This window comes from Acomys russatus, chromosome 10 (genome assembly GCF_903995435.1).
Source record: "Acomys russatus chromosome 10, mAcoRus1.1, whole genome shotgun sequence".
Taxonomy (NCBI): Eukaryota; Metazoa; Chordata; class Mammalia; order Rodentia; family Muridae; genus Acomys; species Acomys russatus.
Window position 1 is genome coordinate 73,650,817 of NC_067146.1, and position 15,803 is coordinate 73,666,619.

The 15,803-nt window shown below is 48.6% G+C and overlaps 1 pseudogene; it reads right to left on the minus strand.

The window, feature by feature from the left end:
- Positions 1-10,619: 10,619 nt before the first annotated feature.
- LOC127194181 (amiloride-sensitive amine oxidase [copper-containing]-like) lies at positions 10,620-14,159 on the minus strand (annotated as a pseudogene).
- Between the last annotated feature and the right edge of the window lie 1,644 nt (positions 14,160-15,803).

Sequence of the window (15,803 nt, forward strand, 5' to 3'; positions counted from 1 at the left end):
CCTTTGGAGGGGTGTCAAACGACACTTTCACACAGGCCACCTAAGACCACCCTGCATGTACTTACATAATGATTCATAGCAGTAGCAAAATTACTGCTATGAAGTTGCAACAAAAATAATTTTATGCTTGGGGGGTGGTCCCTACAACATGAGGAACTGTATCAAAGGGTCACGGCATTAGGAAGGGTGAGAGACCCTGCTCCGGGGAGGATCCTGACAAATGTGTAATGGCAGGCACCTCACTGAGGTCTCCCTCTGCACCTTCCCTGCAGTGCAACACCTGTCACCTACTGAGCTTCTGTTGTCTTCTGAGACCGTGGGGTGGGGGTGTGTGTGAATCCTACAGCAGGCAGCGTGTATTCCCGCTAATTTCATGTCCCTCATGGCTGGCCTCCAACTTCACAGTTTCTTATTCTTAGATGCCTTTCTTCTTTGCCCAAAAGGAGGGACATGTGTAAGTAGAGGTGTCTTCTTACACAGGTGGGCACCATGGAAAGGGTCACAAGGTCACAGGTGCCACAGAGGGCAAGGAAAGGAGAACTGGGAGCCCTCCTTGAAGCCTCCTGCTCTGTTGGCTTTGTCTGTGGCCCATCAGAACACACCTGTGAGGGCTACAGTGGCATACCTGTGTTCTCACTCAGCTGGCACTACTGCTTCCCATCTGTATGCCCAGCATAGGCAGACAGCTAGGAAATGAAAGAAGAGTGATGGGAGGGGCAGCTTACCAAGCATCTTAGGTGTACACACACACACACACACACACACACACACACACACACACACACACACACACACACACACAAACCAGGGGGCGAGCGGAGGGAGAGGGAGATGGGGAGAGAGAAAGGTGCCCACAGGAACCATTTACCTTCTGTTTGTTTGTTTTTGTTTTTTAATTCTAGCATGGTCCCTTGTGAGCCCCCATAAGCTGCTGATCTATGTCCATTGCAGCCTTTCTTTCTTCATGAACCACTAGGTCAGGCTTGCCCTGGCTTCCATGATTGTCCTTCTTGCTCCTGGCTCCTTTTTGAGGGGATGGGGAATCCTGGCTCTGAGACTTGCGGCACCGTGGGAGTCTCAGGGTGAGAGAGCCAGGGCAAGCTTCCCCACCTGATGGTTTTCCTGTTTCCCTCTGTCTATAAGTGTGGAGTGGAGAATCTACACCTATCTTGCTAGTTCTTTAGGGTGCCCTGAACACTCTCCACAGACCTTGGGCATCTTTTACTCAGCTCTAGATATATTATTAATTTTTAAATCATTATCCCTATTTTACCATCTCCTTTTTCTTTTTCTTTTTTTGCATGGCATATGTGTGGGTGTGTCTTTGTGTGCACATGTTTTGCGGTTGCCCATGCATGTGTATGTGGATGTTTGGAAGGTGGAGGCTAGCACTGTGTCTTTTCCAGCCATTCACTTTATTTCTTAAGATGGAGTCTCTCACTGAGTTGGCATTTACTGATTCTCCTACCCTGGGGGCCAGCCCTCCTGGGAACACTGTGCTTAGGTTTTCACTGCTGTTGGGATCTGAAATCAAGGTCTTATACTTGTGAAGAAACACTGAATGGACTTAGCTATCTTCCCAGCCCCAGGTCTAGAACACCTCAGATCTATCTGTGTCCTGAATGAAGGCACCAGGGACAATTCTATTCCCCTGTGTTGCCCAGCTTAGAAGGGGCACGTGCCTTCCACATTCCATTCCTGGGAAGACAGACCCAAAGCTTTTGTACACAAAGGTAGCACACTTTACATGTTTCTCTCGGTCACATTCTGCTCTTAGCCAACAGTGACTCTCCCTACAGACCACAGACTGTTCTTGGTCACTGACCTTTCCTGTCCCCGGGGATGACAGTGCAGTGGTGCCCTATTTTATTGGACTGTTCTTCTCCCTAGGTTAGAAGTTGGGTGTCTCTAAACTATTTTTGTTACAGAAGTGGTACAAGGAGTCACCACACGCATGAATTAAGAAACCTTGTGGGCATACTTTAAATGAAGGACCAGCACCAAAGAGTGGAGGTGTTGGTAATTTTGTGAGTTTTTTTTTCTTCTAGCATCTTCTTTAGGAATGTCCATTGTGGAGTTCAGACAATACTATGCAGTCCCCTTGAGCTAGAGAGAGCTATAAAAGGATCATACAGTTATTAATCCATTGACACAGATGCTCAGCATCCCCCCTGCCTCATTTGTCCTGATCATGGGGGTCCTTTAGGAGCACACTAGAAAAAAAAATGAATAGAGCCTACGGCTATCTGTCTGCCTACGTGACACTGCGCCCTTCACGACTCCAATAAGCTGCATCCAAGGGAAGCGAAAGGGTTAATTGTCTGCTTTTTGTGGGGGCTATCCTCCAGAAGCTGGGGATGAACTCTGTCCCCAGAGAGACAAAGCTGAACAGGCAATCAAACACCACAGGTTCCATCTTAGTCACTGCTCAGACTACATAAACACAGCTAAAGACAAGAGTGGAAGACGACCTCACCAGCTACCAGGAGAATAAGGGGGTCATTGTCAAAGGGATGCTGCCCATGGACTAAGAAGGCTGAGTACCCGGTCAGGGAGCCTGTGACTACCAGGCAGCAGGCACCTGGGGAGGAGACACTCCTGTACATATCCAGTGTAGTATAAAGTTTTAGTTAGAAGCCAAAAAAAAAAAAATGTATTTTGAACATATGTCAGCAGCACAGGACTCTGCCCTGAAGGTGTCTGCCTGTCTGCCTTACTCAGTCACTAACAGGTTTCCTGGTGAGACATCACACCTCCCATTCCTGAGAGGAACAGAGACAGAGTCATGCCCTTTCTGACTGATGGGGGTGCCACATCTGTCTAGTTAGAGGAATAAAACTCTCTTGTTGTAAAAACAAAAAATAGGTCTTAGGATTGCCTTGGACAGTCTGGCACCACAGCATCACTGAATACATACGTTATTGTTTTGCTAAAATAATTTAAAAAGGACATAAGTCATAAGTTAAAGCAACAGGCTTGAGGTTTGTGATTTATGCAGTCGTCAAATATAGGACAACCTAGGAATCCAGGCAAAAACACAGCTAAGCAATCAGGCCGGCTAAAAGATTAAGACAAAATAGACATTTACTATCTTTTCATACTGCAGTGATGTTGAAGGAGGCTGTGAGCTTTTGGCTAGAACACCCATGGTGTGTCTATGCTATGCCCAAAACGTAGGGGAATATGCTTGTGTCTTTCTATAGTATCAGAATTCACTGAAGAAGAATAAATTCCACAGATGTGGTGCTTTCCATGACAGCAGTTCGTCATATAATCCTGCTTGCTTTGGAAACCCAGCCAAGACACATGCAGGCAGGTTTTTTTGTTCTAATCTTAATTTCTAGTATCAGCTCTTATATCGTACAGCATGCAGTAAATATGTAAATACATATCTATATGATATATCTATAGTGATATATGTGGTTTACAAAACAAATGAAAGTCAAAGAGGCTGAAACAGAGTTCAAAACGTTTCAGAAGGGAGCGGGGGAGTGGGTACTGACGCGAGGAATCAAAGCCAGGTCGGGAGGGAGCAGCTGCCGGCGCTGCTGGAGTCAGGGCTTGAGAGAAGATGAAGAGTTTAATCACAAGGGGAAAGGCCAAGGCTTGGGTCAAGAGCAGGAAATGCTGGGCTCAGGTTCTGGTCCAGCTTCAGATGAGTAAACAGACAGGCAGTTGAGCAGGATGTGTCAATCGTAGGGGACTAAGCTGATCCAAAGTTCAAGAGCAGCGTGGAGTCCTCTTTTTGTCCCCAGTGCACACCCCAGGTGTCACAGAATGTGTGGGTCTCCTCTTTCCTGGAGGGCTGCTGGCCACAGACTCAGGAGGAGCAGAAGGTGAAGAGCAGGGCTGGGAAGGCTGTGAGCATGGCAGGGAACGACCACTCTGGGGAACACTTCATGAAGATAGTTCAATTTTACCTGGGGAGAACAAAGGTTATATAGTCCTTGGGGGAATAAGTAGGGGGCTCCCAGGATAGATGTACATAATTGGTTGGAATCAGGCACATTAAGGATGCTCAGTTTGCACTTGGAAGCACACTCTTATCATATGGACAGGAACATAGTATCTAATTATCCTATAGGTGCAGGATGAGAGGGCTAGCAGAGAACTGTGTCAAAGGCCATATGTCAAGTGTGGCTAGAGGCATTTATGTCTAAAGACACTCTGCAGATGGAATCAGGCAGAGCGTAGGAGGCCCTTCTGGGGAGAAGGCCCATCTCAGAATGGCTACCCGGACTAGGAGGATTATAACCTCAAACAGCAGGGTCCTTCCAACAATGACAGCCTGGTGTGGGGGGGCCACTCCATTGCAGGATTAGGCATCCATCATTATAAGGAGGTGAGGGCATCATACTTTTTTCTTGGCCTGACATGTTCAATATATTTTTGGGTCTGGTTCCTCTCCTTTTATTTTAATTGCTCATGCGCTCATGTCTCAGATCACCCCAGTGAATTTACAGGGTGCTTCTCTTTCTACTCCCAGGAATAAGCAACTGTCCAGCCTGAGATGGATGATATGCCTGACAGAGGGAGCAGTTTCTGGGTCCACTCAGGGGCCTCAGTCATTTGTCTCCCTCAAGATGGAGCTAAAGCCACTTGTGAAATGCAATGTCTTAGGACAAGGTCCACCCTGAAAGGCCACTGCTTACACAATGTGGAGGACCAGAGTAGGGCCTAGCTTGCTCTCAGTATTCAAAAGATTAAGCTATATAAACAGACAGACCAACTATGATGGCAGAAGGCCAAGTGTCTATAGGAGGTGTGTCTGGGACAAGCGGCAGTTCTCCATGTAAATAGGATGTGGTGGTGGGGCTCACAGCAACCTCTGCAACATTGATCCTGATTACCAACAAGTTGACAAACACAGGATTCTTGAAATGGCTTCTTTTGTTATTCAGAAAACCCGGGGTATCCTTCATCTTGGGCAGCAGCATCTCAGTGAGGAACACGGAGTTCCTGGCGTCATGGGCAGCTGCAGCTTCAGACTCTTGACTGTTTACCCATGGCTGCTCCTGGGGCAGAGGTCCCAACATTAGCTTAGATTCTCACCATCCTTCTCCCCTCATCCTTCCAGCACAGAGAACGACTTCTAGACTCTGAAGATCAGCAAGAAAAAAAACTTGAGGAGACATGGATACCACCTAGTCCAGCTCAGAGAGCTGAGCAGACCCAGCACTCCAAGGTGCACCAGGCCACCTTCCACCACAGACTCTTCCAAAGGACTTCATCTTTGGCAGCCCCCCAAATAACCCCCTGGAGCCAGAGACACAGCTCTAACCTAGGAGCTACCTTAGGTCGAGGGTTGGTGCCACTAGCATGTTGGGAGCTGAGGGTCAGGCTGTTGCTGCCACGGGCATGTCAGGAGCTGAGTGTTCTCACCTGGAGTGGGCGCTAGCTTTTCTAGTGCTGTGATAAAACACCATGGCCAAGGCAACTTACAGATGCATCTGCTTAGGCTTATGGTTTTCCACAGGTGGAGGGCCCATCATGGCAAGGAGGCGTGGCTGTACGTGGCAGGTGTGGCAACAGGAACGGGGATCTGAAGGCCCACATCTTTAGCTATAAGCACCACGCACAGAAAGTAGGGTGAGACTTAAGCTCCCAAAACCAACCCCTAGAGATGGACTCCCTCCAGCAAGGCCACACCCCTTAACCCTCCCCCAAATAACACCACCAACCAGGCACTGAGTGGTCAAACGCCAAGAATGTGGGAGACATTACTCATTCAAGCCGCCGCAGAGGTAAGGAGTGTGGAGAGGAGGGCTAGGAACTCGTCTTAGTGGTTGTGTGAATCTGTCTACACGGCTGTCCTTGAGGCTCCATATCTGTGTTGGCATTTGCCTGTGTGTGCATCCTCATGCACTTTGAGGGGGAGTAGAGGAGCTTATGGGGGTCCCTGGCCCTCCATGGTGGTAGTCTTATAGACTCCCAGGATGCAACGCTCACTGTAGGGGGATGTCATCACAGCCATGCCAGTTCTCTGTGATGACATTATTTATCCAAGCAGCACATGGAACACCTTTAGACGTTACTATAAACCATCTCAAGGTGCTGGGCAGCGCCATTTCTCCCCCTCTATAGCACTTCCTCTCCCCTCACTCTGTACCATTCTATTCTGGCCTTACTTAGAGGCTGAACATCTCACATTCTGGGAAACTCTAGGATACCATTGGCTGCCACCCTTTTTTTGGGGGGGGGGCGCCTGTTGCCCCTTTAAAGAAATAAGTCCTAATGAGTAGTCTTGAGAGATTCCCAGCTCATATTCTGTGGAGTGAAGTTATTGGTGGGGAACAGGTGAGTGACTGGGAAGACGTGTTCTTGAGTCCTAACTGTCGTGTCCAAATCAATATGATAATGTATAGACGGTGTGGGGTTTTGTCACATACATACGTGTGCAGGTGATGCTTTGAGTCAGGCATTCTGGGATGTAGATGGTGGCATGAGCATAACTTTGTGATTTGCATCTTGATGTTTATCATTCTGTTGGTGGAGAAGATAAGATTCCAGACATAATTGAAACTAGACTGTCACATTTGCCTGCAATGCCAGCACACACGAGTATATCACCACATAGAAGATGAAGGCCCCTCAAGAGCTGGACCTAAAGAAGCACTGAAGGGACACCCATGTTGGCATCTCAGAGACAGTGAGGGCTCATGGATAGCAGACACAGTGGTCATTGTCATAGTGGATGGTGGCTGTGTCAGTGCCAAGGGCTAACTTGAGTGACGCTGCCAAGGCCCAAGCTCATACCCACCTACTTAGCCTTAATGTCTACAGATATGTCCTCCAGATGGTGCCAACAGGTACATGACCTCCTAGGCTTTGTGCTAAACCCCCAAGGTGAGCATTAATGATACACAATCAGAGGAAGACGCAGTCAAAGGGGAAGCCTCGTTTTTCACAGAAGACACTGTTATGTTCTAGGTCCTAGTGTAGACTGTGGAGGTGGTCCATGGCGGGGGCCAGCTTCATAGACAAACTACCCCTGGTGCTTGTAGTAAGAGATGAATGGGGGATGCTCTGTGTTCTTGGGCAGTGGGTCCACAAGAACCATTGTGTCCACTTCTCCACCCTTATAATTTTGAGCCAGTCCAGAAACAGCTGCTGCATGATCAACTACCTTGCCACAGGCTGGACTCAATGCCACACTGGACCATATCTGCAAATACCAGGCACTTGCTGTTACAAACCTGGAGGTAGAAGCCAGTAGTGTCAAAAGAAAACTGGTGTGTGGGCTTTGTGGCAGCCTTCAGCACATTGCAGAGAAGGCCACACCCTGCTTTAGAGTTGAGTCTGGATGCCCAGGATGGATGGTGATCTGGGTAGGGGATACTTTTTGCATGTAGAAGGGCTGTGGCAAGAGTCCCCCACGAATCTCAGAGACAGTGGCATGTCCTTTGGTCCCACACAAATTGCCTTGTTTATCCAGAAAATTCAAGATGTCAGTCTTCTTGTTTGGCAGCATCTCACTGAGAAACACAAAGCTCTGGGACCAAGCCAGTGAGCAGGATGGCTGCAGCTCCACCTCCATCTTGTCCGTCGGGGAGGTATGTAGGACATTTAGCTCACAGGCACTGAGTTAAAAGAACTGTTCCTTGCCATTTAGGTCCCACTTCCAGTGGGGCCCTCTTTCATGACGGTTTGTGGCACCAACCAGACCAGCTCCAGCCTCTGTTGCAGTATCAGGAAGAAACTCAGTGGGTAAGAACAGGACAAGGGCTGGTTGGCTATGTCCAAGGCTGGTCCTGAACATATTTACCTGAAGCTCTAGGCCTGTTATCTCCCCTTTCTTTATTTAAACCAACCAACCCAAAATTAGGAGAAGGGGACCCATTCCTAGTCACCAAAACCTCTTAAAACCCTCATCCTTTAGGGAAAGAAACCAGGCTACAGTTCGCACTATGCTTTACAAAGTCTCCTTCTGTCTCCAGACCTCTCTCTGTGTGTCTCGGTGTGTCTGTATGCTCTCTCTGGTTCTGTCTGTCTCTTTCTGAGTATCTCTGCCCCTGTCTATCTGTGTCTCTGCCTCTCTACTTTTCTGCCTCTGTCTGTCTTGGCCTCTCTGTTTCTGAGTTTCCTTGTCCCAACTGAAGCTGGAGCTGTAGCCTCTGGGTCCTTACTTAAGATTCCCAGAGATGTCTGGGTCCCTATGTGTGTCATTTCCTTTTTCCTTGAAAATATCTCAGGGTCTTTCCTTTTTAGATAAACTCACACATTCTCCCCTATTTTGGACGTTAGCTAAGTGCGGGAACATTCTTTAGCCTTAGGTGTACCTTGAGTCACAGCAGCCCAAGGCTTGGTCATCAAGAGCTAAAATGTGCTCCTGCCCTGGTAGGGTGGAGAGCAATGCCGGCAGCGGAACAACCTTTACATTTTAAAAATTAGTTCTTTGAGAATTTCATGCAGTGTATTTTGAACATATTCATCCCTCTTAGTGACACAAATATTGTGGGAACAGCCAAGCATTTTCTCATGGGATTGAAGACCTGCTCCAGGGAGATGGAAACCATATGGCCACCATGAAAGTGGCTGAGAATGTGTGGCTAAAAAGGTCAAAGGCCTTGAGGAGAACCCTCCACTGTCACTCAGCTGTACTGCTAGTGACTTAGTGTTATGCCCGTAGATCAGAGGCTATCTCACTTCTTACCAGAGAAACTCCTTCTTGTGTAGATGGCAATTAGTGCAGAGACCCACAGCTGGCCAACATGCAGAGGAAAAAAAAAAGATGGAAATTTAGTGTAGCCTTCCTGAGGCATCCTCCTGGATGCAGGTGTTTGGGTGTACATCCAGGGAAACCCCATCCAGAAAACTTCCTGAGAGCTGTCAAGGGTGAGAGCGTCATAGAACCTGAGAGTCACGGTGTTAGAGGAAGTGCATGGTTTCCTTCTCTGTTTCCCTTTCTGTTTCCTATGTCCACAGCACCAGGGCAGGAATGACCACATTCACCTGTTGGCTTCTTCAGATTGCTCCGCAAGCTTTGGGTAGCATCTCTCTAGTTTGGGATTGCGCTCTCTCTGTCTCTCTATCTCTGTCTCTGTCTCTCTCATGTGTATGTGTGTTGAATGTGTGGGCATTTGTTTTTATGTGGTGTGTGTGTGTGTGTGTGTGTGTGTGTGTGTGTGTACATGCAGCTGTGGATACCATGAATGTGTGCTCGACCTGTGGAGGTCAGAAGCGGATATTGGGTATGTTCCTCACTGACTCTCTACCCCATGTTTTGAGAAAAGGTCTTTCCCTGAGCCTGCGGCTCAGTGAGTCTAGACAGCGAGGCCAAGGGATGGGCCTCTCTTCTCTAATCCCACTTCAGCGAGGGGGTTGTAGACAAGCACTGTGTCAAATTTTATGAGGCTGTTTGGGATCCGAACTCAGGTCTCCATGGTGTGGTAGGTGTGTTGCTGACTGAGCCACTGTCCCAGTCCCAGCTCTGGCGTTCTTCGGCACTGTGTTTTACATGGAGCCATGATGGAAAAGTCTGTTTCTGTCTCCCTCAGCTTTTCCAGGGTACCTAAATGCCGTTCTTCCCCACCGTCATATGAAGTTGGCTCTTTATCCCTTTCTCATCCTTAAGTAAAGTCAGCTCACTAGCCATGTAATCTGTCATTTTTCCTCTTCTCACCTCTAGGTTTTTCTTATCATCCACAGACTTTCCTGACTCCCACTTTGCTCCATCGCCCAGTGTCAAGAACAAACACATCCCAGCTCATTGAAATGCTGATCTCCACAGAAGAAAAGTCATTAACAGACAATAGTGCAACAGATCAGTGCACACACACATCTTTCATATGCCTTTATAGAATTTAGGAGCATCTCCTCCATTTTGGATTATTAGCCAGAGCATAAAGGTATTGGTATTTTTGTTAGTTCCCCCATGGCAGCTTCCTTCAGCATGTGCATCACTCATGTCAGACACTTCCTCTGCAGCCTCCATGAGAGGGAGCCAAAAGCCTGAAAACCCAATGGAAACAGAAATCTACTATCCCAATGGACTTTCTTTGCGTTGATCGATCGCTGTGGTCCTTCAGGGGGAATTCCGTATGCAAACAAGAGCAAAGCCAGAAACCATCCATCTGTGTGTGTGACCCATGTCCTCCCACTGGATCTAAGAGGCAGTGTACTAGCGTGGAAACTAGAAGGGCTTTTGTTTGACTCCTTGAGGCTCTGGGGCTATTAGGGAGGACCTGAGGCTGGGCTCTTCCCACAGGATTGTAGATTCCACCACAGCCAAAAGGAGGGGGCCTCCGGCAGGCCCCACTTTTAGATTGTCTGATGTCCATTGTCTGACTGAATTGTGGTCATTGTTTATGGGTTTCCCTGGATGCCATAGTTTTTCTCTGGATGCCAAGTTGAAGGGCTTGGAGTGAGAAGCCTATGGGGTTCCCAGGTGTGGCCATGTTGTGGACATTTTCATAATCTGGCTGTGCAGAAGAGCCACTGTGACTAAGGCCACTAGATCTCATAGGAGAGACACAGACTTCAGAGGGAGGGGCAGTATTAAGTATCCCTGAGGGGACTCTGGCTGGGGAGGTTTTAGACATGCCCATAAACTTCCTGAGATATCTTCATCCCCGCTTAAAAGAGGTAGGCCCATATTTCCTGACCTCTGAACTTGCCCATCATTCTGCAAACCACACTCCGAGGACCAAGACCAGGCCCAGGTAGAGGCTAGTGACGAAGCCACAGGTGGGCAAGGGGGACCGGGCCAGTACCTCATCTTCAATGCTGGTATTGTTCTCAAAGACCACAGGGGTTCCTGGGTGGTTCTGGTATAGGTTGGTGCTGGTCTGCTCAAGAACCTGCAGGCAGAGAATAAACCAGAGAGGTGTTGCTCCCTCAGAAAGAAAGTTATTTCCTCAAGTCTGTGAGACTGTCCATCACCATCCAAGGTTCAGTGGCCCATGAGTCCCTCTATTCTCTCCTTAGGTGCATACAGGCCGAGAACCCCAGGAGGGAAGCGTGGGTGCGCACAGCTAATCACTGATGGGATTGCCTAGATCTTTCTCCTCAGATTCCCTGGGGCACTTTACTTGGCCCAGGTGACAGCCCACTTATCTCATTCTGGTGGTAACACCTTTTGAGCCCGAAGGCAGATCTGTAAGTGGCAGCTGCGCCTGTGACCCTCCAGGTCCTTCTTGGGGGCAGATAAAGAACAGATGCTGAGACAGAGTCTGTCCAAATCTGAAGGTGGCCTTGCGCTCCTGGGAGTACTGCATCTGCTCAGGTGTGGATTGGACCTCTTGGCACCGTGTGTTCCCAGGGTTAGTGATGTTTTCCTGTGTGGTCAGCAGTGTGTGGACGCTGGTCTTGGTGCCTGGAAGCATGAGGAGAAAGGAGGACTGACATATTCATCTGTCCTTGGGACTGAGCTTTCTTGCTCTCCTCATGGGCTTCAACACTGACCAAGGCAGCGGTTAGCTCCTGGAAGGGAGATGTGCTGGGAGGAGACCCTGGGTACCAGCTGCCTGGAGGGCTAAGCATACCACAGAATCTAGAGGACAGCTCCCAGGCCAGTCAAGGAAGCAGAGGCTGTTTCAGACTGACCCTCAGATTGTTTTCTGTAGAACTTTGAAACAGCCAGCTGGCTGTGTTTTTAACCATGTTTCTGTAAGCCGAGGCCTGTCATTATAGTGTGAGCCAGTGAAGAAAGTGGAATGGAGGGGATAGAAGCCTCTCTCCTGGTCCTGGTGGCCTTGTTCTGCTAGTGCATTTGTGGTCAAGTAAAATGGCCACGCCCTTCCTCTGTGGTGACATCATTCATCTAAGAGGCACAGAACATCCCAAGATCGCACTATAGTCCATCTCAAGGTGCTAGGAATGGTGTTTCTTTTTTCTTTCAGATTTATTCAGATTACAACTCAATTGTTATCCCATCACTTGTATCCTCCTATTCTTCTCTCCCTCCCGCTTTCACCCTATTCCCCTCCCCTAGGTCTAAGACCGAGGGGGACCTCCTCCCCCACTATATGGTCATAGGCTATCAAGTCTCATCTTGGTAGCCTGCTTATTCTTTCTTTGAGTGCCATCAGGCCTCCCCACCAAGGGGAGGTGGTCAAATATGGAGCACCAGAGTTCATGTCAAAGTCAGTCCCTGCTCTCCACATAACTGTGGAGAATGTTCTGTCCATTGGGTAGATCAGAGTAGGAGTTCGATGTTTACTACTTGTATTGTCCTTGGTTAGTGCAATAGTTTGAGCAGACCCCCCTGGGCCCCGATCCACCCATCACAATATTCCTCTTATAGGTTTCTAGGACCCTCTGGGTCCTTCTATTTCCTCATCTCATATAGATGGCTCCATCTATAATGTGATGTGGTACTCTCTTCTGGCCTGCTGGTGTACTTGCAGGCAGAGCACTGTATACATAATAATAAATAAATCTTTAAAAAAAAAAAGAAGGAGGAATGGTGTTTCTTAAACTCCATGGCACTTCCCCACCCCCCACTCCCCACCCAATGCATCACTCTACTCAACCCCAACAACAGAAGGTGCACATCTCACACTCAGGGTAACCCCAGGATACAATCCACTGCCATCATTTTTCAGGTGAACAGAATGTTGTTTGGGTGGGAAAGGAGGCTGAACAAACATTTTCGATTTTATTCCAGTCCCATTTCTTCTGGAATGCATATAATTTGTGGGAAGTGGTTGAGTGACTGTGAGGGTTGATCTCAAGTTGTACCTGCCACATCCAGGTCAATATGGTAGCGCCATAGGTGGGTGGAAATATTGCCATGTTAGGTGGGTGAGCTGGTGAATGCCATGGCACAGTCCTTCTGGTGTGCGGAAGTAGCCAGTGGGATGTCTCTTGGTCTCCATCATGCTGTTAGGATAGAAGAGGAAATCCCAGGCTGTTGAGGTCATTTGCAGTGCCAGTGTATATACATTTAGTTTTGCAGAGGAGTTCAAGCTGCCTTTAAAGTGGTGTTAAACTTGGGTTAAACCTAACAGGTATCCCCGTGGGACTCTCAAAGAGACAGAGGGCCCTTGGGAAATGTACAGGTCTATTCTTCCATTGTACCGAATGACATCCAGGAAGGTGGCTGTGTTGACACAGTCAATGGCAGGAGCCATTGTGAATAACATGGCCCATTCCCCAGGTCACCTCCATGCATCTGGTCTCTATGCCTGTACGAATATGGTTTCCCTACAGTCAGTACAAGGGCTGTTTGCTTGCTGACTTCATAGGCAACAGGCTCATCCTCATTAAAAAAAAAAAAAAAAAAAAAACTAGTCCAGAAGAGATTGCAGCTGGAACAAGAAGTCCAACCTCTATAGCCTTATAGCATGTATGGAGTGTACCATGGGGCTGGACCATTGTGGGGCCAGTCTCACTGGAGGGCATACAGTGTTCATAGAAGTGTGGTGGCTGCTTGTATGGGCAGTGGATTCTCTAAGAACCACCACATTGACTTGTCCATCTTCATATTTCTGAGCCAGTTCCTCTGGGCTCTAATGGAACTTGCCATTACACTAGATATGTTCAACATTCCAGAGTTGATTTTTCTGTGCTGTGAGGATCTCCAGACCAGTAGGGGGCAAAGTGCATCATTCCACAGTGTGCTGCAACACAAACCAGGTTGACTGCATGCCCTGGCCTACTATATCCATGAAGGCCAGACACCAGCCATCACAGTCCTCTGGTAAGAAGCCAAGGAAAATCTACAAGGGCTCAGTCATTTCTTTGATACAGTGGTAGAGGAGACAATGCTTTGCTTTGGCCACAGATGCCCAAGATCAATGTTTCTCTGGCCCCGGAGACAGTTCTCTCATGTAGACGGGCCGTGACCGGGACCCTACAGCAAACTTCATGACATTGAGGTGCTTCTGAGCACTAAAGAAGAGGATGACCCGGGCTTCCCACACAGGAGGGTTTGCTCCTTTACCCAGAAACTCTAGGACACCCTTCTTCTTGGGCAGCAGCGTCTCCACGAGGAACACGGAGTTCTTGCCTAAAGCCTGAGCGCCAGATGGCTGCAGCTCTAACTCCGTCCTGCTCATCAGGAAGCTGCGCACGGCCTCCATCTCCTGGGTTCTCAGGTCTGCGAACACCTGGGCCTTGCCATTCAACATCCAGTTGGAGTACTCTGCCATGGCCATCTGTAGGACCGAGATGATGGCCGTGCAGCCCAGTGCCAAGCTCTTTTGCGCCAGCCCCATGACTCTGGGACTCAGCAGAGGAGAGGAGAGGACTTAGTTGTTCCTTCCCCCAAACCAGCACTCCAGAGCACCTGGTCCCTAACCCTGTCTCCCCCTGACTGCGCTTCCTACCTTACCCAGCTGAAGCCAGACTTGGGGGGCTCTGGTCTTCTCTCATCATTCACAGTGCAGTTCACTCCCCTGTGTTCATCCACCTATTTCCTCCCTGGTATGAAAACCTCATCCTATAGCCTTTCTTATTTAGATCCCTCATGTTTCCCTAGTCTCTCAGTGTTATCTCACTGGGAAGGGGGCATTTCTCAGCATGGCCCACTGTGAGTCACAGCAGCACAAGGCCAATCATTCAGAGCAACCAAAGGCTTATGTCCCGGCGGGGCAGATGGATGCACTGGCAACAATACCACTATTTTTCTAGGGCAAATTACTTTTTAGGGGTGGTCATCTTGAAATTTAGTGTGCGCTTTCAAGGTACAGGTTTTAGGGTTCAGCTGTGGGTTCAATTCCTGGTAAATCACAACACCAAGGACTGCTTGTGTGACTCTGGACATGCCGTTTAAAGTCACTAGGCCTCCATTGTCCCACCTGTGGAACAGAAATGCTAGGAGCAGCATGCACTATTCTAAGGCTATGGAGAGTAGAGCGTGTGGGGCAACTCTGCCCTTCCTGGACTGCATGCTGGATGCATGTCTCTTTAAAATGAACCCAATGATGTAATTTGGACCCTAGCACTTTGGGGATTTTGAGTAGTACAGACCAGACTGAGTCTAGGCTGTGAAGCTAGGATGGGCAGACTCCAGCCCCACTCAGCCTTCTCTGGATTCCAGTTGGGTACCAAAGTTGGTGTCTCATGACTACCAATAATGTCAGATGAGGCTGGACTACACTGAAGGAAGCCCCAATGTCGGGGAATTCCCCTAGGGCTTGCTGGAGGCTGAGAGTGGTGGAGTGGTGGTTGTTTTTTGTTCTTGGGCAGTGGATCCTTCAGGGCCATAGTATCCACTGTTCCATCCTTACCTTTCTAAGCCAGCTCCTCTGTGTTGTTGTAGAAATCACATTTACAGGAGGTCGGCTCCACTCTCCAGTGCTGAACATCTGAACCTCTATGAAGCTCCGGTTCTTCAGTCCAGTAGGGACCAGTAAATGGCTTTCCATACAGTTTTGCAAGATGAAGCTGCTATGTATTTTCCTGGATCTGCTACAGGGGCTGGTTGGAGGCTTGAAGGCTGGACACCACAGTCCTACAGTGAGAATCCGGTGGCATCAAGCAAATACTGCTTTGGAAGAGTCTGGAAGTCCAGGACTGGTGTTATCCTGGCGAGGGGACTAATGCTCTTACACATAGGGGCTGTGGCAGAGGCCTGATAGCAATCTGACATTCAAGTGGTCCTGGCCACCAAAGATGAGGATATTGAGCTCATTGTGTAGAATGTGTTTTTCTTTTATCCAGAAAATCCAGCAGCACCCTCTTCTTCCTGGGCACAGTGTCTCTATGTTGTCCATGGCATTCTTGGCCAAAGCTGGTGTCCTGATGGCTGCAGCTGCAGCTCCTTTGTGTTTTCCAGGAAGCTGTGTGCAACCTTTAGCCCACAAACGCCCAGGACCTGGAACACTCAGGCATTGTCATTAAGAGTCCACCTGGAGCAT